The sequence below is a fragment of the Zonotrichia albicollis genome, chromosome 21, assembly GCF_047830755.1.
Source record: "Zonotrichia albicollis isolate bZonAlb1 chromosome 21, bZonAlb1.hap1, whole genome shotgun sequence".
NCBI lineage: Eukaryota > Metazoa > Chordata > Aves > Passeriformes > Passerellidae > Zonotrichia > Zonotrichia albicollis.
The window spans coordinates 7,175,615-7,199,738 of record NC_133839.1 but is presented as its reverse complement, the minus strand read 5'-3'; positions in this window follow the sequence as shown (position 1 = coordinate 7,199,738).

Here is a 24,124-nt window from a genome sequence, read left to right as displayed (position 1 = left end):
TTCCAAAATCCTATCTTTCTGCACCAAAATAAACAAATAAACCAACCAGCCAACCTGCCTCCCATTGAGGAGGAGCTGGGGAACTCCAAGGGAGCTTTCCCATCCTCTGCACAGCTGCAAGCCCTGGCTGAGCTCCGCAAGAACCAATTCATCTAAAAACAACAAGTTTAGCCAAAGGAGTTCAGGGCAGGCAAAGAGAAAAAAGGCTGAAGCAAACCTATCCCTTTACCATATTCCTGCAAAACACCTTTAAATCTGTGCTCTTTGCATAACTGTATTTAAAACAACTCAAACCTGGCACTGCCAGCCTGTCATTGGAGAGTCACTCTTGCTGCTGGCTCCTTCACTGGGATTTGTAGCTGTTATTCAGTCTCCATTTTCCTTTGTGTCATTCAGTCCTACTGCTCCCACCTTCACCTGAAATTTGAAAGGCTGGGTACCTCCAAATCCCTTTCTTTGCATTTACACCCTTCTTTTGTAGACAACGGTGACAGTCTCTGTCATACATCATTTCACCAAGGACTGCACCCAGGGCTGCAGTTGGTCTCTTGCATCTTGGACATCCCTGCAAAGTAACCGGCAGAATCCAAGGCTTTAACTCCTATAACCTTTCCTCCTGCACTTACCCATCAGGCTCCATGTCATTGCAGTACTTTACTCCAAATCCCTTCCCACTGGGTTTGCACTCAACTGTCATTGCAGTGCCCAGACTTGAGCACTGGAAAAGTGCTGTGAGCACAAGCAAGAGAGCAGGAACCAGGGTAGTGTCTCCAGGGCTGTCTGACACGTGGCCTCAGCATCTGTTGCCCCAAAAATATCAAATGGCAGATCTTGCCCTTACACAAGATGCACACAACAGAAGGTTTCAGCCTTTCTGTGACCACAACTGGCTTAAGAGATGAGTCCCCAACAGCACCATTTACACCAGTGCTCTCCATTCCTCTGGTGACATTTATTCCAAGCCTCCCAGTTCTTCAGCTGCTCTGCAAGAAGCTCTTTTCCTCTGGATCTCTGCTGCAATTACGTCCACTGGGCATTTTCCTTGTGGCATGGCTATTTCTGCCCTCTTACAGCAAATCTTCCCAGGCTTTCTCTATAGTTCTTTCCTCTTTGACTTCACTGACTTTGTGCATCTACTGAAAACATTCACAATGTGGGGGAGGGATGTAAACAGTGCCATTGACCATCCTGAAAAAAGCCCACGATGGAGAATGGGACCCTTGGATGGGTGCTGGGTGCTCCCACCATTCAGCCTACCCCTGTTCACCCACATCTCATTTACAGGAACTCATGGCAGCTTTCATTCCATGGCCATTCCAGTGAGGCACCCAGAGGCACTGGGCAGAACTGGAATATTGTGTATATAAGTTCCCTTGGACTGCTCTGACCCCCAGCAAGCACTTACATGTGCCATGCCATGCTTCCCACAGTCCTGCCACCTCCAACAGCTCAGACAACACAGGAGCAAATTTTTTACTTCAGGAGCGTTGCTGGGAGTGTGAAACAGCACTCCTGCCCCCATGCCAGTGCTGCTCTTCCCACCATGTGCACAGGTGGAAATTGCCCAGCTCAGACTATTTTCCTACCTCACCTCCCTTTCCCCAGGCTCTCCCATCCCATCCCATCCCATCCCATCCCATCCCGCCCCATCCCACACCTCTGCTGTGTCCCAGGTGAGACACAAGCACCCATCCCACAGCAGGGACATCTCTGACCTGCTGGCACAACATCCCAGTGACAGCTACCTGAAGTCAATGCAGCCTTTCCTCTGATTTCAACAGCTGCTGGCTTCATTCCCCTATTCCTCATGGTCTCTCTATTTCCTCATGGGCTGCTCTTCTATTTGGGAGCCCATGATTGTATCTGACAAGGTCTCCTAATTGTCTCCACTGATTTTACCAGAGACTGATTTTAAAAGCAGCTCAGTAACTTAGTCACTTCAATATCATTGCTGGATTCAGCTCCCTCATTTATTAATGGGCCTACTTTTGCTCTTTTTCCCCTGATATGGTTGCAAAATCCCTTTTTATTTCTCTTAACCCCTTTGGCTAACATTAACAAGCAACAACTCAGTAATATTTGATATTATATGTGTATAAATAAAAGCAGGAAAAGATCTTATTCACTCCTGTTATAGCTACTAAAGCAGGCCTAGGGCTCTGGAATAGCAACTTTACTGCATACGTTAAATATCTCCATTACTCTATTAATGCCCAGTGTTGGAATTTTATTGGTTGGTTTGGGTTATTTACCTTATAAAGTAACATGGACATCTCAAACCACGAAAAGAGGGTAGTTAGTACCTTCTTATTAAGTCTGCATCTCCACAAGCCAAGTGAACACAAGACCGCAAAAACAAAACCCCATGTGCTACATGTTCTTCCTTCCATGAGAGGGGGAGAGGGGAGACCAGCAGTTATCCAGGCACCAATTCCATTGCATGGTGTTCCTCAGGAGGATGTTGGACAGACAATTTTGCAAACAGCAATCCCATTCTGCTTTTCTGGGCATAGTGACACAGCCAGCAAGTGTGAGGCACTCTTCATCCAGATCAAAAGAGGTTTTGGGGTACCCCATCCTCACAGCCCATATGCACAGGTGACAGGAAAGAAAGGGAATAAAAAACTGAACAATACCAAAAATCAAAAAAAACAATTTCCAAGTGGGAATTTTAATGTTTTGTATTTTCACTGACTTCTCAAACACAATTCAAATAATGCCTTAAACTGTCTGTAAAATTGTAATAACCAGAACCACTTAGAAAAGTGCCCAAAAACCCTACTTCCTAAAGTCTTTGAAAGAATTAAAATAATCTAGATAAGTCCTAGATAAGTCCACTCAGCCCTGATGGGAGGCCCCCTTCCCTTTGCAGGCTGCACTTTTATTTCCCTGCCTTTAAATTGCTGCTTCGAATTCTCCACAACTTGAATGCTCAGAGACTGGCTCCAGTTCCCTGCAGAGAGATGACCACTGAAACACAAGAGATAACTCAAAAAAAGCTGTCTCAGGGTCCTGTCCCCAAATCTCAGTGTTGAAGTGAAGGAGGAAATGCCAAAAGCCAAAACCAGGCACATGTGGTTTAACATCTGCCTCAGTTTCCCCTTACTCCAGCCAGCTCATCCCAAGGGAGAGAAAGGGACAAGCGGGTGGCTGGTGTGAAATGTCTTTCCCCAGACAAAACCCTTCCTGGGGGCTGAGAATGTGGCAATGTGAGGGGAAAGGATGCTCAGATCCCACCTCTGCCAGGCAGGGAAGGATCCAGGTGACACAGCCGCAGGATGAAATACTGCCCAGCTCCACAGCACTGGGTGACTGGAGGTAAGCTGATGTCACTCCCAGCAGGGCTGAGGTGATGGGTGACAATGACACCCCTGACTTCACCCCTCCAAACCCTTCCCATTCACTTTTTGCACAAAACATGGGGAATCCGAAGTTTTCCCATCATCCTCTGCCTCCCCTCTTTAAGCGCAAAAAAATTCCCAGCGGCCCCTTTATTTAAACGCAGCCCAGCCCGAGCAGGATGCCCCGGGTGGGATTTCTGTGGGGGGCTGTGATTTTGGGAGCAGCAGGGAGGCAGCAGCACCTGCTGCCAGCCAGCCCCGAGCCTGCCCGCAGAGCGCAGCGGAGCACAGGGAGGGAGGGAGGGCAGGCTCCCCTTGCAAAGTCTGTCCTGTGCTGTCTAATAACACAAGGTGTCATTGTATACCCAAATCAGTGCCTGGAGCTTTATTTATAACAACTGAAACACAAAACCCAGCAGGCCAGAAACGGCAAAGGGAGCGAGAGACCGAGGAGGGCAGGGACGCAGCCGGGCGAAATCTCCCTATTTAGCAGGATTTGCCTTGAGATTTTCAAGTCGGATTGAGGCTGGGGGGGAACTCGGGAGGAGGAAAAAAGATGAAAGGGAGGGAAGAGGGAGCTGGCAGAGCGGCGGTGCCTCCCTGGCTGCGGGGCTGTCTCCCTGCACCGAGCGATGGCAGCGCTTTGCTCGCAGCCCCCCGGAGCCAGCAAAGGGAGGTGGGGGGAGGCTCCGGCTCCCGTGGGACTCTCTGGCTTCCACAGCAACTCTTTTTAAAGGTTATTTGTGGCTCTTTAGCCACTCCTCATCCCAGGAAGAGCTTTGCAGCTCAACGGCTGGCTCCGGTGGACTCGCTCCTGCACTGGAATAGGCTGTACCTGGGAATTTGGCAGGAGCCATCCCAAAGGGACTCGCCCAGCCCGGCAGGCAGCAGTCCCTGCCCGCTCCCTCAGGTGTGGCTCCTGTCAAACCCAATGCCAGCGGCTTCCACGACCCCGCAGCTGCGAGGGGCTGAGCACCCCGAACTCTTACTGAACTCGGTGGGAGCCGGGGCAGCTCAGCAGCGAAAGGTCCCAGCCCGGCACTTACAGCATCGGGAGATGCGCTCTCCTCGGGTGGGTCCAGATGTTATCACCACCGCTGCCACCCCCGGCAGCTCGTTCATCTGCTCCCTTGTGCCGGAGGCTCCCGCTGCCGGCGCAGCGCCGCTCGAACAGCTCTCGCACTCTCCTGCGAGGCTCCTGGGCAAAGGCTGGCAGCTCTGCCTAAACCCCTTTCCCCAGCAGCTGGAAGGGAGCCGCTGCCAGACTTTGTGCTGAGGTGGGAGCATTCATGTCCCATTCTTCTGACACACCGTGGAGGTGGTAAGCAGCAGCAGAAGGGAAATAATAAACAGCTGGAGGGGATGAAGGGGGAGGTAACGTCTTAAGGAGCTGCAGCTAGGGATGCCGTTTGGTGCTCACCTCCCCTGCAGACAGATATTTAAATCTCCAGGTGCAAAAGCCACTGAAAGTTCAGCCTGAGTCAGAGCTCCAAAATTTGACCCACTAACAAGCAACAGAATGGGCCCCTTCAAAGCCAAGTTCTGAGTCTGTCTTGCACTGAGGCCACTTCAGTCCAGCTTTGCTGAAGACAGTGGGAGCCAAACCATGTTCCCTGCAAACAAACTAGAGCCAAGCTATGAAAGCAAATTCATAATCCGTAAAGGAAAGTGCTCCCATTATCTTGACCAGGACTTTAAAATCTCCCCTTCCTCCCACTCCATCCCAGTATTGGTCTCAGATGTTTTCCAACTCTTCATTTGAAGAGGGAAAACAAAACAACAGCAAACCCACAAGGCACAGGGGGAAGAGGGTTTCATGTTCCTTTGCTAGCGAGCGCTCGCCCAGCTGCACCCGCCGCCCTCGGCCCCCAAAGCCTACCTGCAGAATTACATTTGCAAAACTGTTGCCCAGGAAATGTGCAACTAAAATCTGTGAAATAAGCATGCCTGGAATCAGACGTTCCCAGTGTAGTTAAACGACCGTGCCTTGAAATCTGCCTCCGCGTTTAGCCACGCTGCCATGTACAGAGCTACAAAACAAAACGCTTGGCTTGTTTCACATCCCAGCCTCACCACCGGGACTCTTGTTCCCTGCAAATAGGGAGCCCAAACTCCTTCCCCCATGGGTTTTAGGAGAGTGGCAGCAGGACAAACTGTGAGATTGGGGCCCTACCCTCATGTACAAAATCAGTGCAAAGGCTCGAGCGCAGAGCATTGCCTGTGCAATGAACTGTAGCTGCTCAGGAAATAAAAGCCCAGCAGAGGAAATAGAGAACCAAGGCACTGGGGTTCCCCATCCCTTCCACCACTCATGTCCCTTCACAGGGCAGAGCTGGTGGGAACATAACTCCACATGCCTTGTTACAGCACAATGAAAATAAGAGTTTTAGTGGTGAACAGCAAGGGAATGTCCAGCCAGGTCTGTCCTGGGGAGGATGGAGCCTTCAGGGCAAACAAACCATGCCAGTCCCCCATGGAGCATCAAGGAAGAGAAACCCAGGTCCCCCCAGCCCACACAAGGGCTACAGATGCTGTCACTCGTTATTCCAGAGGATGGCTCAGAAAGCCTGAGCCCTGCTGGAAATTTCTGGCAGGTTATTTCACAAGGGTTTGTCCTATGTAGTAGGAGGGCAGGATTTTATTTTTTCAAGATTTTTGCAGATGGGAAAACATCTCTCCTTCCCCTCTCTGGGCTCACCATTCCAGTCCCACATCCCAGCAGAGAACACAGACTTTCTGCTTGCTTCTTTTCCCAGCAGCTAACAAATTTTCAGACCATTTTTCTTTCCTAGAGAGACTGAGCTGCACAGGCAGGTGGGCAGCAGAAAGGCAGGTCTCCACATAAAACCATGGCTCCACTGCAGTTCCCAACCCCTCACTTGGAGTCCCCAGAACTGAGGGGAGAACTCAGGGTCAGGAGACCCCTCTGAGCTCAGCTGCTTGCCAGGTTTCACACAGAACCTACACCTGAGAGGAGACACCACGTGATCAGAGGGTGTTGGCTCCCCAAGACAATTAGGTTATGTTCGAACCACGACCTCGAGGAATCAGATTAATTACAGTGATGTCGAGCATGACTTTGTCTACAGGGACAAGTCATGTTTGACATTGCTGCCAGCTGGTTACAGGTCTGGAGGATGAGCAAAACTGGAACAGTCCCTCCCTGGGCTGGTTCATTGGCACACGTTCAGTGACAGGGCAGGTTTTGGGGAGAACAGCCTGTGTGAAAACCTCAGCAAGCAAAACCCCTCAGCAGAGCATTCCCACGTGGGCTGAGAGGTCACACAGCACTGTAACACTGACACACACCATGGGAAGGGTAGGCCTGGTAGAAACCTGGGGTCTTCCAGCAAGCAATGACCACCAATGGCCAAAATCCACTGTTTTATGGAGCATCTAAACAGAAAATAACTTAAATGGTTGTTTTAACACAGAGAACAGTTCTTCTGGTGGAAAGGCAACTGGCCTTGCCCACAAAACATCTTCAGCATTCTTCAGCCTGATCCATGGCTTAGCTGATGTTGTTTCTCACCTGATGATGTGCCCTGGCCAGGGGAGCATTTCACAGTCAGGCCAGAGTCACAGATGGGCCTACAGACTGGAACAAGGTCTCCCCAAAAGGTCAGCATCTCCCCAGCCACCCTGCCTGTACCACCCTCACTCTGGGCTGCCCACAGGCAAGGCTCTGCCTCAAGAAGTCTAAAATAGTACAAAAAAAACCCCAAACCCAGGCTGATCTTTAAGGCTAAAAAAGGTTAAAGCAAAAGGGAACAGGGGGAGGTGGGGAAGGAATCTGAGGTTGCATCATCTGGAAATACCCGAGTGCTTTGGAGATGTATGTACATGTTCAGCTTCCTACCATTTCTCTAGGAACCTACTTGGGAACAGCAAAGTGACACCAAAAGGATCACAATGACATTTGCCTGAAGCAGATAAAAACAGCCTTGAATTTAACCCAAATGAGCCCATGTGCAAAATACTGTATTGGAGCTGGGCACTTTGAGGTTTGAAATTCCAGGCAGACAAATGGGGCGAGAGAGGTTTGAAATATAAATCAATCAAGAACTTTTGCCCTTTGCCTGGGCTGAAAACCAATACAGAGACATTCTCCATTGTATTTCAAACATTTCTCAGAACATGGAACCAAAACTGAGTTTCATTTCCTTCAACAGAATTCACCATGGCTCCTTCATGACACGGAAAGTAGATTGGAGGGAAAGTCTTACTTTCAGTAAAGCTTTTGTTCTTTCAGAAAACCAGGCTACTTTCTAAGCAGCTTTCCTGAAGATGGATACCTGCACCCAGTTCCAGGAGATTGTTCCAAACCATGGAGGTGCACTGAAACCCAAGGAAAGCACATGGACAGCAGTGCAGGTGTGATCCCATTCAGAGAGCATGATGCCCTCCAGGGAGTCCAGTTTCGACATCAAGCCAGAACATACCTCTAAAATGGACCAGTCTGGGTCCAGCTCAGCTGAGGAGACACAAACCATCCAACCTGCTGGGCTAGGAGTGAACCTTACCTATCCCCTGACAGGGACCAGTCTGGGTGCAGCTCAGCTGAGGAGACACAAACCATCCAATGTTCTGGGCTAGGAGTGAACCCTACCCATCTCACCCAGCTCCAGGGGTACAAAACACCCTGCTCACTGCCCAGCTCTGCCTTCCACCCCCTGCTCCCACATGCACCTTGTTCTCCAGGGGCTCCCCCCTGCAAGGAGCAAGGAAGGAGGAGGGAAAATATGAAAACTATGGGCCTGGTGTTCCATTTCCAGAGGCCACCGTGAGCCACCGATCCAGACTGGGAGTGGCCCGGCTCGACGCCTGCAGCCACAGGAAGAGGATCCTCAGCGGGGCCGTTCCCTCTCCCCGGAGCATCCCCCGGCCCCTCTCCCACGCATTCCCTGGCGAGCTGCCCGGCCCCGCTCCTGCCTGCCTGCACAGAGTGGTTAACGCAGCAGGAGGGCCAGGTGGCTCAGGTGTGCGTGCCAAGCAGCTCCCGGCTCACCTGCAGAGACTTGTCGAGGGGGAGACGCATCTGCCCTTTCTTGTTTGGCTTCAGTCTGCCTGGGGAAAAGGGAGAAAAGGGACTGGGGAAGGGTAAACACGGCTTAAGCAGCTGCAAGTCCCAGCAACCAAAGGGCTCAGCAGGTGATTCAGAGAGCTGGGGGCCTGCAGACACCCTGTTCTCTGCCTCCCACCGATATCTCCGGTGGTGGCAGCAGCCTGGGAATTGCTGGCAGGAATGTGCTGGCTGCCAGGGCTGCAGACTCCATCCAGCACAGTCAGGACAGGGTCTGGGGTAAATTGCTGCTTCTTGCTCTGCTTCACCATCTCCCAAAGGACCCAAGAGAAGCAAAAGAGCATGGGCAGGTCCTATAACAGAGTATCCAGTGCTGCTGCAGACACTGTGATGAACCCTTGGGAACAGCCATGGTGTTGTCCCTGTGGAAACACCCAAGTCAGAGCTGACCCCTTCTGCATCCAGCCCAGGCTTTGCACAGCCTCAGACAGACAGGCTCAGGGTATTGGGTATTGGTCCTCATCCAGAGAAAAAGGAGTCTTTCCACCTACAACCACCTCCCTGAGGAAACATCCCCAACCTTGCCTGGGACCCAGGAATCTGCCCTATCAGTCCAGAATATTCTGCCTGGGTGAATCAGTTGTCAGCCCAACAAGGAGCCCCAGTGTAGGTCAGGAATGTGAGTGGTGATGTGAGTGTGTGGAGGAGGTGAGGGGAAAGGGCTGGACAGTTTTGAGGGCAGTGGCTCCCCTGAAACTAGGCCACAGCTCAGAAGAAGTCATGTAACATCTCCCCAGGCACTGCTGCCTCTCCCCTCTGCAAGGAGCTGGGCTGGCCCTGTATGAGGAGGAGACTTGCCACCCCTGCAGTCTGAAGAGCCACTGGCCCCACTCACAAGGTGGGCAGGGCCAGACAGTGTGTTCTGGGGACAGCAGAAATCCCCAGTGCAAATCCAGGAGAGCCACTCAACTCATATTCCATCCCTTCTCCACCCACAAGACACCCTGGTGCACAAGGCAAGGTGCAGTTGCCTGGCATTACAGGCATCTTTTTTCAGCTTGCCAGACTTGGAAACAGCCAGAACTCTGCAAATCCTTCCCCTGCCTGCCTCCCCTCTCCTCTCTGACTCAGGGACAGCCATAACCCATTGCAACCCCTTCCCTGAGAGAGCAGCAGCGCTCAGAGCTGCCCCGGGGAGATGGGAGAGCCAGTCTGACTGGCTCAGGGCTCACCGAGAGCTCCCTGGGCAAGCAGCCTTCCTCCTCTGGGAAACACAGGGAGACCTGTGCTCCCAGTTACCTCCCAAGCAGGTCAGGGCGAGAGCCCTTCATTGCCCAAGCCTTTGGTTTAATTATTTTCATTCCTGTCCCCACACCCTGCCCATAAGAGCAGGGATGGAGATGCCTATTAGAGCACGCGTGTTTCGGAGGCGCTGCCCTGTCTGACGGCTGTTCCGAGCACGCAAAGTGGCCAAGCCAGAAAGAAAGGGTTTTGCAAGTGCAGCCTGTGAGGCTGAACTCAATTTGGTGGGCACAATGAGTAATTGGGGCAGGCTAGATGAAATGATGGGGCAAGGGGAGAACCTGATTGATGATGTAAATACACAACCGGGTTTGCAGCCTTGCACACCAGTGCTCACATCCATCAGCAGGACACCAGGGTGGCCACAGCGCAAGGCTGCCAAAAAACTCCCAATTATTCCCAAGTGCCATCAACACCACATGTGGTGAGGGCTAAACATGCCTTGAACTTTTAGCCTAACCAACAGAAGAGGAATATATAGACACAGGGAGGAAACCTGTGTGTGTAGGAAGCAAAGTATCAAGATAAAAAACCCTTAAAGAATTAAATAAGAGGAAAGAAGGGCTGGGAGAAAACAAATATGGGTAGAATAGTCAGGCTCTGGCAGCAGTTAAAACTTCCATGTGTTTAGATTCCCGAATCGATGGTTAGAGATGCTACAACAAATGTCACCTTCATGCGAGGACCAGAACTGCAATTTTCTCATCATCCTTTTTATTTTTTCCCTCCCCCTCTCTGTGTTGGAGCCTGTTTGGAGGACAGCCTGTTGGGGGCAACCCCTATACCCAGCAGGCTCAGGGTTTTTTCCTGGGCTCCCTCTCTCCTCCTCTTTGTCGCTCCTGCACACTCCCTGTCAAGTTTCTGGCTGATCCAGAGGGAGACGTCGGTCCTGCCAGCTCCAGCATCCAACTGCTCTTCCCGGGCCCGGGAGCTGCAGTAACCATAGAAACTGCATCCAACGCGCAGGCTCCACTGGGGGGGCCGATAGGATGCTCAGACACATGCACAGACAGGTAGGGACCAGCCAAGGCTTCACCAAACCACCTCCAAACGATGCCCAGGTCAGGGAGAGGGGCGAGGCGGAGGGAGGATGAGGTTTTCCTCCCTGAAGCCCCGCAGAGGGGCTCGGAGCAGGGTCGGGAGGGGTTTGGTCCCCGGGCTGAAGCGGCTGCAGAGCTGACGGTGCATTTTACGGCGCGCGGGGAGATCGGTGAGGTAATTGGGAGGATTCTGTTGCAAAGCTTTGTCTTGGTCTGCCCTGCATTTTATCTGCAGACTGGATGGGTACCCAGGGCTCCCGCTGGCCCGAGAAGTAATCAGTCATTAATCCTTCGGTCCTTTTTGCACCGTGAATATAAACAGGCCAAATCCTATCCCCGGCTGTGCTGCAGAGAGGCTTTATGTTGATGGCTCTGGCAGAAACACACATGCCTCCAAGGGCAAGATTTGGACCAGCACAGTTAGTTAATGAGCTGATCCAAACATTGCATTAATTTTACACCCTTCCCAACGCAGATATAACCCCTGCTTTTAGCAGCACAACTCAAAGTGGGCTCGAGCCACAAGCACCCCTTCAGTCACCTCACGTGGAGTCCTTAAATCCATGCACGGCTCCAAAGAGGCGCGATTTTCGGAGTCACTGGGCACAGCAGATGCTCAGTGTCTATCAGAGCCAGACAGAATCCATTTCAGTCTCACGAAAGCAGATCTGAGGGGGTCTGGTGAAGGAGGATGGGGAAGCAATGTCTGCAGACACCCATGTGCACCCCGTGGGACAGGAGGTGGCTGTGACAGCCCCACAGGAATCTGGGGCTAGCAACCAGGATGGCAGATGGAGATGGCAAACACATAAAATGGGGACAGGGCAGTGGCTTCACCAGATGTTGACATCTCATCCCTCTCACTGACCACAGTCAATGGCTTTTGGGAGCACCACAACCTCAGCATGGGGCTTTTCCTCTCTCTGCCCCTTGGCTCCATAGCCCAGCCATCATGGCAGTCATGACCATCTTGCTCTTGCACCAGGACAGAAGTGCCTGGCTTGCAAGAAAGCATAAGCACCTACGGGAAGATGTGGGGTGGGGACAAAAATACCATCAGTCCTGCCTTTTTAACACCAAAAAACAAATAAAAATAAGGTCACACAACTGCCAGGCTCCCTCCCTCCTTCCCCCTCTCCCAGCCATAAATACTCCACAAAATCCCCACATGCAAACAAGCCGTGGCCTCCAGACAAAGAGGCCCAGCCTCTGAATGGCCACCAGGTGCCTATTTTGGGCTGTAGCTCGGCTGGAGAGGAACAAGCGGGCTCAGCTGTCCTCCCTGTCCGCAGCCCACAGCCGGGCCAGCCAGGCCTCACCCCCAGCTCCAGCCCCTCAATGGCCCCATTGTTCAGGGCTGGGAGCTCAGCTGCGATGGCCAGGGCAGCCCGTCTGGCTCCCTGACATCCGGCAGGGGACAGGGCCTGTGGTGGGCCAGGGGCCTCCAACACGGCCAGGGGGGATGCCAGCCCCTGGCTGAGGAGCCCCACAGCCCCCCAGAAAGGGGAGGGAGAAGGGGTTGTGTCCTGGCAAGGCTCAGATGAGTTGGGGTGCCTTCCCTCACAAGGGCTGTCAGGGTGAGACACGTCTCCCATTTCCTTGCATAGCTTTTGGGGGCTTTTTTGGGAGAAGAAGAGGGAATTGTGATATAATGAGACACATAGAAGTCGAGCTTTCCTCTCCCACCCCAGAGGCATGGCTTGAATCTCCCCGCTTCTCTGGCCAGTTCCCCTCATCTTACTCCCCTGTGCCAAACTGGGGGTGAAAACAATCCCACAGAGAGCTCCCATCTCCAAAACAGGCCAAGGGATCACAAGGCAGGCGCACACACACACACACACACACACACAAACCATTGGAGCAGGGGCTGGCGTCAGGGCAGACACACTTGAGCAGATCCCAGATCTGCAGGAGATAGCGGCGCTCACGGAGCCTCCCCGCAGCTCGGCACCCTGCCAGCCTGGCTCTGCCCAAAATCAGAGCCCTCAGGCTACAGCGTGGAGTGGCTCCAGCACCCTCCGCCCAACCCTTCGAGGACTCTGCTTGACAAACAGACACCTCCACCAGGAGCTGAAATTTTCCAAAAGGAAGGATTGTGTCGACATTTCTTTTAAAACTCCCAGCAGTTTCCTCCTGAAAGATGCAAGCAAAGGGATGAAATAAAACCTTCCTTGTGCAGCGTGAAGGCAGCATCCTCAGCAAGCTCTCAACACCACACAAGGAAAAATGTTAGAGACAACAGAAGCCCAAAAAGCAGCCCAAAGCATTTCTACACCCATGTTCTTTCTGGGCCAGAAGGGGTGAAAATGCCTTGGGAGCAGCAGTGGGACATCACTTTTAACACCCACATGCCACACAAGGAACTGTGTCCTCCACTGTGTCACATCACAGTGTGTCACTCTGTCCCTGTTGCAGAATCCCACCCAGGGCCAGCCATACAATTTAACCACAGGAGCCAGGAGGATCCTTTATCAATACCTGCACAGCCCAGAGGGTCACCCACATCCAGCACATCCCCATGAACCTCCTGAGGCAGCTCCATGGAGCAGCACCATCACGTACTGGTTGAACTGGCAGGCGATGCCTATCGATACACGACGTGCCTTCTCTTTGCGCAGCTCATTTCTCTCTCCTGAATGAGAAAAGCTTTCCTGGCAGCACCGGTAGCCCACGCTCAAGAACAGCTTGCTGTCTGTGCTTGGAGCAGTGAAGTCTCAGAGCAGCCCAGCACAGGCCAGCCCAGCATTGCTGGCTGATTCAGACAGCACTCCTGGTGTTTAAAGAGCTTTGTCCTGGTGCAAGGCTGGGCAGATCTGAGCAGGGACTAGTAAAGCAAAGGGTAGTTGGGATTCTCCCGCAAAAACATGCCCTCATGGGGGTAGGGAGACCAGTCTGTGCTGATTTACTGCAGGAGATACAACTTAAACCAAATCCCTCTCACAGTAATTCTGCGGCTTTTCAAATGGAGTATCTGCAACTCTCATGCTGTCCGCATGGATGGTCTCAAAGGATCCCAGATGAAGAATGTAGGCAAACAGTCCCCAAGATCAGCTACAGCTGACACCTGGCTCCCCAAAACAAGAGAGAAAGGCAGTAGGTGACTCTTCTTCACAGCATGTCCCCAGACCAGACTTGGAGAAGACAACCCATCTCCATGGCACCACGAAGGCTGCACAGTTCTCTCCCTCCCACCATGTTCTTCGTGCAACATAAGACAGTCTTTTCACATCCAAACTCCCCTTTGTAAGAGTCACAGTGAGGGATTAAAAGAAAAAGCAAAGCAAAAAATCTAACTGGACCATGTATTTCACAGTCTTTCCTTGTACAATTTCTCTCACATTGGCCTGATACCGCCTTGTGCCACACAGGCCCTTCAGCATCTTTCATGAAGGTCATTTAGCAATTGTTTTTTTCTCCTGTATTGATCTCTCTGCCAGTAACCCACCCCTCAGCTCCCAGAAGAAGATCTAGCAAAACAGCCAGAAGCTGCTGAAGACCTGGAAGAGCCCTTCAATGGGTCTTGCAAATTCCTGAGATGCTTCTGTTAAAGTTTTGTAGGCTGTGTTTCCCCAAGCCCTGCTGGAGACAAAGGCAGCAGAGCACGCTCCTGCCAAAACTACTCTGCTTGCCCCTTTCCCTGTAAATGCCCTCTCAGGCCATCCCAGAAGGGTTTCACTTGCTGTTGCTGTATCCAAGCATTCAGGAAACAGAGCTTTAGTGGCAGAGAGCAGGATGATGCTATTTATGTATCTTCTTCAAGTAGGATTGCCCAAATAGCCTGGAAGCAACATCACCTCCAGCAGCCAGTTGGACCCAGCGATAACCCCATGCCAGATCTCTGCTCCGACAGCTCCAGAAGATGATTCACCAAAGAGATATTCAAGCCGGAATCTCCCCATCCGGAGGGAATACCCAGTGATCTGATCTCTCACACACTATATTTTACTCAGCATTTAACATTGGCAAAACACTTGATAGGACCCAGAGGGATTTCTGCATCTGCTGATCCGCTGCCTCTTCTCCGCGTTCCTCTCCAAGTTTTCATTGTTGCCTTGAATTTGACTTCAAGTCTGTTTCTTTTATGGTGTGACGCTGATACGATCACAACATATCTTCCCAGAACTTTTAAACCTACTGACCCACTTCCAGCCAAGTCTATGAGGGCAGGTGCAGACCTCAGAGATAACATTCCTGCAGCCACAGAGAGCAATCGTGGGATGGGCTGGGGCTCAAACTCAGCTTAGACATCACATAACACACACAGAGTGGGACACTAGAGGTTTTTTTCCCCCAAACACAGGGAAACAAAACAGGTTTCAGAATTAGACCTTGTGATTTTCAGGCTTCAGAATCAGACTTTGTGATTTAAAACCGAACTGCTAGACAAAGCCAGAGGGATTTAAAAACTAACTGCCATCCAAGGACTTTCATCTACAAGGCCAGAAGTGAGGTGAGACCCCAGATTCAGGTGACAGTGGAGGGGCTGTTTCTGAGCTGGCCACATTGCAGTAGCCACCCCTCTCCCAGCAGAGCAGCTGTGCACTGGTAGCAGAGGTGATGCTGCAATCACTGTAGACACATACCCCACACCCAGAGTACCTCACCCCTGTCCTGCTCCCCACCACACACCTCCCCAGGACCCACCAAATGAAAAACAACCAAGAACCCCAGTAAAGGAGCCACAGGTGCAGCACAGGAGAGATCAGGGATGTTGCAAACATCTCATGTTCCTGCAAGAGCAGGGCACAATTCCCTGAGCATCCTTGGAAAGGATCATAGCCCCTGCTACAGAGCAAGTTTCCTGTACCATGGGCAGATTCAGCATGAAAAAGCTCAAGTCTCAGGACAACCACCCCACAAATTGGCATCCTGGAGATTTAACATCCCCAAAGAGCAGTGTAGTGGGTTGGCATGGTGAGGGGTGGCTTCTCTGGAAGCTTCACCTACCTCCAACAAAGCCCGTGCCAGACAGCTCCTAGACAGGCCCACAAAGCAGCACCTCTGGGATAACACAGCAGAAATGGGGGAAAAATCCAACAAAACACCCAGAGCAACTGCTGTCAAAGAGAAGAATGAGAATATGTGAGAGAAACAGCTCTGCAGACCCCAAGGTCAGTGAAGAAGCACGAGGAGATGCTCCAGACACCAGAGCTGAAATTCCCCTGAATGGTACAGACCATGGTGGGGCAGCTGTGCCTCTGCAACCCATGAGGGTCCATGGGGGTTCAGAGATGCACCTGCAGCCCATAGAGAGTCCCATGCCAGAGCAGGGGGATGCCTGAAGGAGGCTGTGACCCCATGGGAAGTCCATGCTGGAGCAGGCTCCTGGCAGGACTGTGCAGCTCCATGGAGAGAGGAGCCCATGTGGGAACAGATTTGATGGCAGGACTTGTGACCCCAAAGAAGGGACCCACAATGCAGGGGGAAGACTTGTCTCAGGGGGAGGACTTGCATTGGAGCAGTTCATGGAGAGCTCTCCCCACACCTGAGCAGGGGAAGAGTGTAAGGAGTCCTTCCTGTGAGGAGGAAACAGGCAGAGACAGCTTGTGATGCACTGACTGCAGTCCCCTTTTCCTGTCCCCTTATACTGCTTCAGGGGAAGAGGTAAATAATTTGGGAGTGAAGCCCAGGGAAAAGGGAGGGGTAGGGGGAAAGTGTTTTAAGATTTAGTTTTTACTTCTCATTATCCTACTCTGATTTGATTGGTGATAAATTAAACTAATTTCCCCAAGTCAAGTCTGTTTTACCCATGACAGTAAATGGTGAGTGATCTCTCCCTGCCCTTATCTCACCCCATGAGCCTTATTTTCTCCACCCTGCCCAGCTGAGGATGGGAGTGAGAGTGGCTTTGGTGGACACCTGGCAGCCAGTCAGGGTCAACCCACCACAATCAGCATCCTGTTACATCCTGCCTCTTCCTGTGCCCAGTCTCCCCACTTACACCAGACACAATTCCAAATGCATGCTTGATACACCAAGGACTGCAAAAAATAAATCTTTTCTTGCAGGAAGCACACAGAAGCCTGGAAATGTGGGCTTAACAATGCAAGATCACCCCAAATTTCTCTCCCTCTTTAGCTTCTGTAGCCAATATCCTGCATGCCAGCCCTATGCTGGATCTCTGGAGGGATGATGCCTGACCCATATCCCATCCCAGGTACCATCTTTGTCACCAGTCCCTTACTGGACACCCTGTTCATTAGGGATGGGCTATGAGCCCACAGCTCACAGCCTTGTCCAGCTGGCTGCCCAATTTACTCTGCCTGCCCCAACTCAGGGACAGAATCTATGTCAGACGATCTGAAGTTATTATCTGATTAGCCTATGTGATATTGCAGTGCCTGATTCAATACCCATTGAAATCAAAGGCCCCTTGATCTCAACAGGCACTAAATCAAGCCCTGGCTCCCTCCAGCACAACACAACCATCCTGTCTTCCCTGGTTACTCCAGAAGCCCAGGCCACTGCTGCATAATTAGAGGGCACAATGCTGGGTTTAACCCAGTGCACCAACATGGCTTTTCTTATCAGCTGTGAATTTCCCCTTGCTTTGGACTTCGTTCCAGAGGAGTTAAGTGCTATTAAAAGCTTCTGTAACCATAGAATCATAGAATCATCTAGGTTGGAAAAGACCTGTAAGATCATCAAGTCCAACCATTAACCACTCACATCTGAGGATCTCCAAGCGCTGCAGAGACACCAGCCAGTTATGTTAGCAGCTCTCCTAGGAGAGTTTGAGCAGCTTTTAATACAAGGCAGAAATGGAAGCACTGGGAGATTAAATTGGTTCTATCCCAGAACGTCCCTGGGCTCAGTTACCATCTTACTTTCAGAGCAGAAGCAAGTCAGAAGTAACTACCCCAAGTCACAGGGCTGCAAAGGGAGCAGGAACCTGGCCCATTGCACACAAGCTGCAATTTGAGATGCTATTTATTTTTCTTTTGCTCATTCAGTAGCAGAGCTGCCCGTGTTAGCAGCCACGTCAGTTCTTGGCTCCACAGGGCCCAGCTAAAAGACAAAGCAGCAAAGGGAAGAGGAAAGTGGAAAGTGCTCCATACTGTAAACAAGTCAGGGATCATTTCTGGGGAGCTGGCACCTGTCCCTGATGTATTCTGGAGCAAAAGGGGACACAGGGTCCCAGCCTTGCCACCCTCTGGAGACATGTTCCTCAGTTCAGCCTTTTGCAAAACAAATGTGAGGCAGCAGAAAGACATCCACCTGTATCTGGCTCCATGTCAATGAGCCTTGGAGTCTGTCTGATCCCAGAAATCCCAAAAGGTGGCAAAAGAGTAGGAAAAGGAGACTCAGAGCTCCCCTCCCATAACATTATCTTGTCCCCGTCTTCTAAAATGTCCTAGAACAGGGGCTGGGGAGCAGCTCAGGAATGAATGCTCCTGCCTCCAGCACAAGAGATTCACCATGTGCTGCTCCAGCAACAGCCAAGACAGTAAAAAATGTTACCCGAACAAGGAGAGAGGGATGGGGCTGGGCAGCAAGCAGGATACACCCTCCCTCACCAGAACAATCACTTCCTGTTCCACTCTGCCAAGAGCAGGAAAATCCCTTCCATAAATAAAACAAACATATAAATAAAATAAAATCCCCAGTTTGGGGGAAAGGAGAAAAATCCAGTGCTAAACCAAAACAGCACGTTTATGGCCCTGCCAGTTGGCAGCAGGGCTAAGCAGCAGGAGCAGCAAGCAGTGGAGTTTACAGCAATGAGCACTGGGAGCTGTGGGGAGGGTGGTTTATAGGCCAAAAAGTGGCTTTATAAAAATGGATCTTTAAATATTTGCTCTGACGTTTCTTGAGTCCCATCTGCTGTGGTGGTTAAATGCTCACAGCCCTCACATGTGTCCAGATCCTGCAGCAATTTGGGGAGAGGGACAGCACCAATTCCCAGCCCAGATCTCCAAGCACAACACTGACATTTCCATGCAAACCCAGCCCCTTCCTACCTGAGCTGCAGAAGAAACAGATGTGGAAAACAATAACTCCTTTCCCACCTCTCAAAGGGAAATGATAACACCAAGTTAGCCAAAATCCTCAGATCTGATCATTTTGGTGATGATGGAAACATCACTTTCTAAATCAGCTAGTTCAGAATAAAGAGTCAGGGGGTGGCAAATTGAGCAGGCACCATCATAAGAGGCAGCCCTGTTGTCTGTCCTAGGGGTCTGCAGCCTGACAAAGACTCTCCAGACCATCTCTGGTCACTCCTGGCTCTGGATCAGCCTGAACACCAAAGAGCAGCAGGGAAAAGTGGTTCTCACATAGCAGATCTGACACAACCAGCTTCTCAACCAACTTTCTATATGGATAAAAGAAACATGACTCCTTAGCAAAGGCTTTTGGCTGGGTGTTCCACCTCCAGTCTTCATCCCTTTCTGTGTTCATGGACTCTGCTCCTCCCAGTCCAGAGACCCTCCCAGTGCTTTCAGAAAAGCAGCAGCTGACAGCATTAGAGAGTCCTAGGATCTCCTTTCTCACTCCTGCATGGGATTTTGGGGTGACCAAAGGCATTCTTTCACAGTGCTCCACAGCTCTTCCTGTCCAAGGACAGCATTCAGGGCTGGGGGCAGGTGCCTGATCAAACCCTTTTGGGGTTTCAGCCTGGACAGAAATTGTTGCTTCAATGCCTGGAGCAGGCAGGCAGCGCAGGCAGGACATCACAGTGACCTCCCAGGAACAGCTCAGCACCACTCAGGGAGCAAAGGAACATGATTCAGGCAAAATTTCTTGCTCAGAATTGGCCTGAGCCTGCCCACGTCCAGCCTCTTTTGTAAGCTGAAATCACAGGGTTCCTGGAGCTCCTTCACTCTAGGAGAGCAAGCAGCTGCAGCAAGCTAGATTCCTGACCACGCTGCTGTAGGGCCTTCATTTCCCAACAACTGCCTGTGTCAGGCTGAGAAATGCTGGATGACCTTCCCTGCACAGCCCCCAGCCCCACCTGCACTGACCTGCAGTGCCCACACCTCCTCCAGCCCCCCAGCACCAAACACACTCCTTCACTCATGAAGAGCCTGAAGGTGCATCCACAGCTCAGGGAAGCAGCATTCAGGCTGCTTCATTTTCTGTTCTCCTCCTCCTCTGGCTCTTTGCTGAGGCACGAGAGCCTTTTCTGCACCCTGTGATGCTGAGCAGCCTCCACCTCCCCAGCTCCACGAGCCTTTCCTCTCCCTGCCTTTGCACTGCATCTGCTGAGCAGCTCAGAAGCAGCCTGCATGAAAGGTACTGACAAAATAAAGTTGGATTGTACTGCATTATTGAAAAAGTGACCTCCAGTGGTCAATAAAGCCTTTGCCCACCGTTTCCAGGCAGCGGTGCCTGTTGTCAGGCTCTGCCGCGGTTCAGCAGGACGGCGGCTCCTCTCTCCCGGTCCCGGCTCCCACGGGTGCCTCGTTAAAACTCAGACTCTGCACTTTGGTAACGAGGAGCTCAAAGCACTTTAATGCACGGATGCAATCATGAATGCAAACAGGCTGCAGGCAAGAGAGCAGTGTAAGAGCAGGCTGTTCCCCAGCCCTGCAGCAAGTGGCTTTAGGCGAACGCACAGGGGCTGATAAGGGAAGTTGGCAGAAGGCACAGTTCTAGGATGAGGCATTTCTCGGTTTTGCTGCAAACCCTCAGCCACACTCTGTGGGGAGAGGGTTTCAAGGGACTCAATTCCCTGTGTCTCAGCAGTGCTGAGCTCAGCACCTGAAGCAGGAGGAGGCTGATGGACCTCATGCAGGTGGCACACCTTAGGTTCCCCTCTAAGATGCCCTCTGCTGTGCCGCAGCATTCCCACTCCTTTCACATTTGATTTTTATGAACAACTGCACAAACAGCTTCCTCCCTCCCTCCTCTACCCCAGTTACAGAAGGCAGCAGGATCCTGGCACATTTATTTTAACCTTTTGGTGGAATAGTTACCTCCCTCCCTCACTGTGTGGTTCACAGACCCAGAACTGAGAGAGGGGAATTGCTGTTCTCCTTAGAAGCACCCCAGCTCTCTCCTCTAGGTCTGCTCACATGGTTCCTGCAGCCAGCAACTGGTACATGGCATCCCTTCCATGAAGGTAGGAACAAGCAGCTCCAGCTGAAATGGTGATTTCAGTGCTCTCTCCAGACTTTGGCATCTGGCATGGCTGTGGAGCCAAGGGCAGGACACCTTCAGGCACAGCCAGGCAGTTGTTCTGTTGTGAGCACATTGCAAATCCCTTGAGGAGAAGCGGACCATGACATTTGGTGGGCTAAAAAAGTTAGTCTGCAACAAGAGGGGATGGGCCAGGAAGAAGGGAAGAAGATGGGACCCAAGCCTTTGGAATGGCAGTACAGCCAAGCCCCTCTCCTCTGGCCATGGATGTGCGGGCTCACCTCATCTCTAAGTAGAGACCTCATACAAAGCTTGGCATGGTCCTGACACCGTTGTCACAGGCAACACCCCAGCTATTTGCCCTCCTGAGGCATAGAATACATCAGCAGCTCCTTGCAGGAGCTGAAAGTATTGAAATGAAATGTCTCTGAGCTTAACCTTATGGGGCAGTCACAGAAAGGGTGGCTGTTCTGAGCTGCTGTGGGCTCCCACTGGGACATGTCACACCAACTGGTCACAAACCCCCTCTGCCATTTGCTGTTGGCATGGGGTCATTCCTGGTGAAAAGCAGCTCTGGCACCCCTCCCATACCGCAGGAAGAGGTAAAGGTGTTGGGAACTGGAATTTCACTTGTCTCTTTACACAGTGCTGAAGTACAAGCTGAAGTACCAACTCTCACTTTACACAGGTGCAGGCATTGCTCAGGGCTCCAGTGAGGTCCAGCAGATCCTCCAGGATCCATCTGGTCACACTCAGGCTCACAAAACATCCATTTCTCTCCAGAGAGATGAGCACACACCATGTGAGTCAAGCCTGGGTTTGGGGATGTCAAAGGCAGCCACATTCAACCTCCTAAAGCTTTGACTTCAAACCAAAAGCTGAGGCATAGAGCTGGGTGGAGATGAGGGATGGGGTGGGATCCTGATGCTACTTTTGCAGGTCTCATTTGGAGCTGCACCAGCACAACCTTCCATAAATGGCATCATACCCAACCTTTGTCCACAGCTCCATCCCTGGCAGATCAAGTCTATCAGGTGAATCTCTGCCCAAGTCACAGCTTTGCAGCTTCAGGCTTTAGAAGTTTTAAATAATAATAATAAGTCGTAGCCTTGCATCTCAGATCAAGCTCCCTTTTGGATCATCCAAGCCCCAGCTGGGAGTGTTAAACCAGACAGGCAGGACCAGAAAACATTCCCATCCTACCTCTGCAAAGAGGAGCCTCCACTCCACACCCTTCCAGTCTGCCCCTGGGGTATCTGTCTGACAGGTGGAGCAAGGCCTTTGTTGTTTAAGGCAGCCTAATCCTGCAACCCTTCCATCAGTGGGGCCAGATCCCAGCTCTCTTGATTCCCCCAAAGCTGGACAGACCCTTAGTGATTCCTCCAAGCCTGGGATGCAGCTGGGAAGGGAGGGTGACTGCAAGGGCCAAGAGAGGAGACACAGTTCAGAGCCATCACACACTGCCAGGATGCAATAGCTCTTTCCTTTCTTCTGCTTCCCTCCTGCCTCTGCAAACCCCTCTCGGCATCACAGGGTGAGCAAGGCTCAACCCAAAACAGGGCTGCAGCAGGGCTGTACCTGCACATGCTGGTGAGTCAGAGCTGGCCAGATAGACACGCACCAAGCCCTCCCCCACAGCCCCTTCAGCTCCAGCCTCCTTGACATGCCCTCACCAGCAGTTTAAAGAGGGTTTCCCCCCTCCACCCCCTTTTTCTTTTCTGCTCCTTTTTGTCTTCAGTCCTCCTGGTGGGTGGGGAAAATCCCGGGTGTCAAACTTCAAAAGGGAAGCCTGAGTTCACATTGCATTCAGGTCCAATGCGCTGCCTCGCCACAGACTGCTGCCCGCGCCCACACCCGGGGCTGGCACAGGATGGACCACGCTGCTGCCTCCCCTCCCGAGTAGAGGGGATGTCTGTTTGCTGTCCATGGCTGGTGCACCAGCTAAGGCAGAGGGGAGGAGGGTTTGGATGTGGAGCACTGCTTGGGGGGGTCACAGGGCTGAGACTCAGCCCCCTGCCAACAAACCCACCCTAAAAAGCAGAATTTTTGGAATTCATCTCTGTAGGAAGGACACCTTACCTTCCCTCTGCTCAGCACCACACCCCTGACAGCAGCTTTGTGGCCCATGAGATGTCTTGGTGACACAGAACAGCCCTAGAATTCCTCACAGCAAATATTTTGCTTGAATTTCACTCTTGGTCCAGGTGATTTTTGCCAAAGGCTGTGCCCTCCAACAGACTGGCCAGACCAAGGGAGAAACAGATGACAGACCAGCAGCACAGGGGCAGAAGGTGTGTTCCATGTTGCACAGGAGGCACAAGGAGGCAGCTGGTCCTCTGCAAGGGCTTGGGCAGGGATGAAGGCTGGACAAAGCCTCCCACTCCAAACCTGCTGTGTGTGCAGAGCTCAGGCGCTCTTTGCACCCTGCACAGCCAACTTGGGGAAACAGAGCCACCAGCCTCAGCCTTGTGTTGGTCCCACCCACAGCAGCCCTGGCCCACACAAGCCAGCACCTCTGCATCTCCTGCTCTCCAGATTGCCAGAGCAGGGCAGTTTGGACCTGGTGCTTTCATAACAAACCTATTTTCTTTCCTTCAGTCACCTGCAACAAAGGAAACCAGGCACACAGGCAGTCAAAGGAGATGTAGCATCTCTTTGATTTTCTATTGTATTCCTGAATAGTAAGTTAAAGCCTATTCACAGTTGATTTGGTTCTGTTTTCGGTAGCATGAGACCTCAGCTCATGGGGAGATGAGCTCTCCCACAGAAGAGCTGGCAGGAGCCAGTCTTGCAGAGTTAGGAGCCAGGCTCTCAGGTCCTGAGAAGTGAGTCAGAAACCCAACACAGAGCAGAACAGGAGGATGCTCAGTGCACAAGAGCCCAGACCTGTCTGCTTACACCACGAGCCCCAGTCAGGGATTGGAAACAGCCTCACTCCCTGCCAGGAGCAGAGAGAAACGTCAGAGCAGCATTTTGTTGGAAGGGGATGAGCAGGAGCGTGGGAGGATGTGTGGATGCTCCCTCCCCAGAGAAAAGGACACAGTTTTCAGTGAGAAAAAGCTGTGCCATTGAGGATGGGCAGCACTGGACAGGGAATGCTGCAGCCTCTGCTGGTGCCCAGGATACATCAGGGCAGCTCTGACACCCAGGCTGCCCTGCAGAATCCCTGGCAGCCCAGCTCTGCCAGCCACCACCTCACAAGTGTACGCACCATGATTTCAGTCCCACTCTCCTCAGCATTGTTTGGATGCAGTGCCCTCAGCCATGGCACCAGCACTGCCTGGGGAGGGCTCCTACCCCACCTCCATCCTGGGCACACAGGCTCCCAAGCACCTGTATGG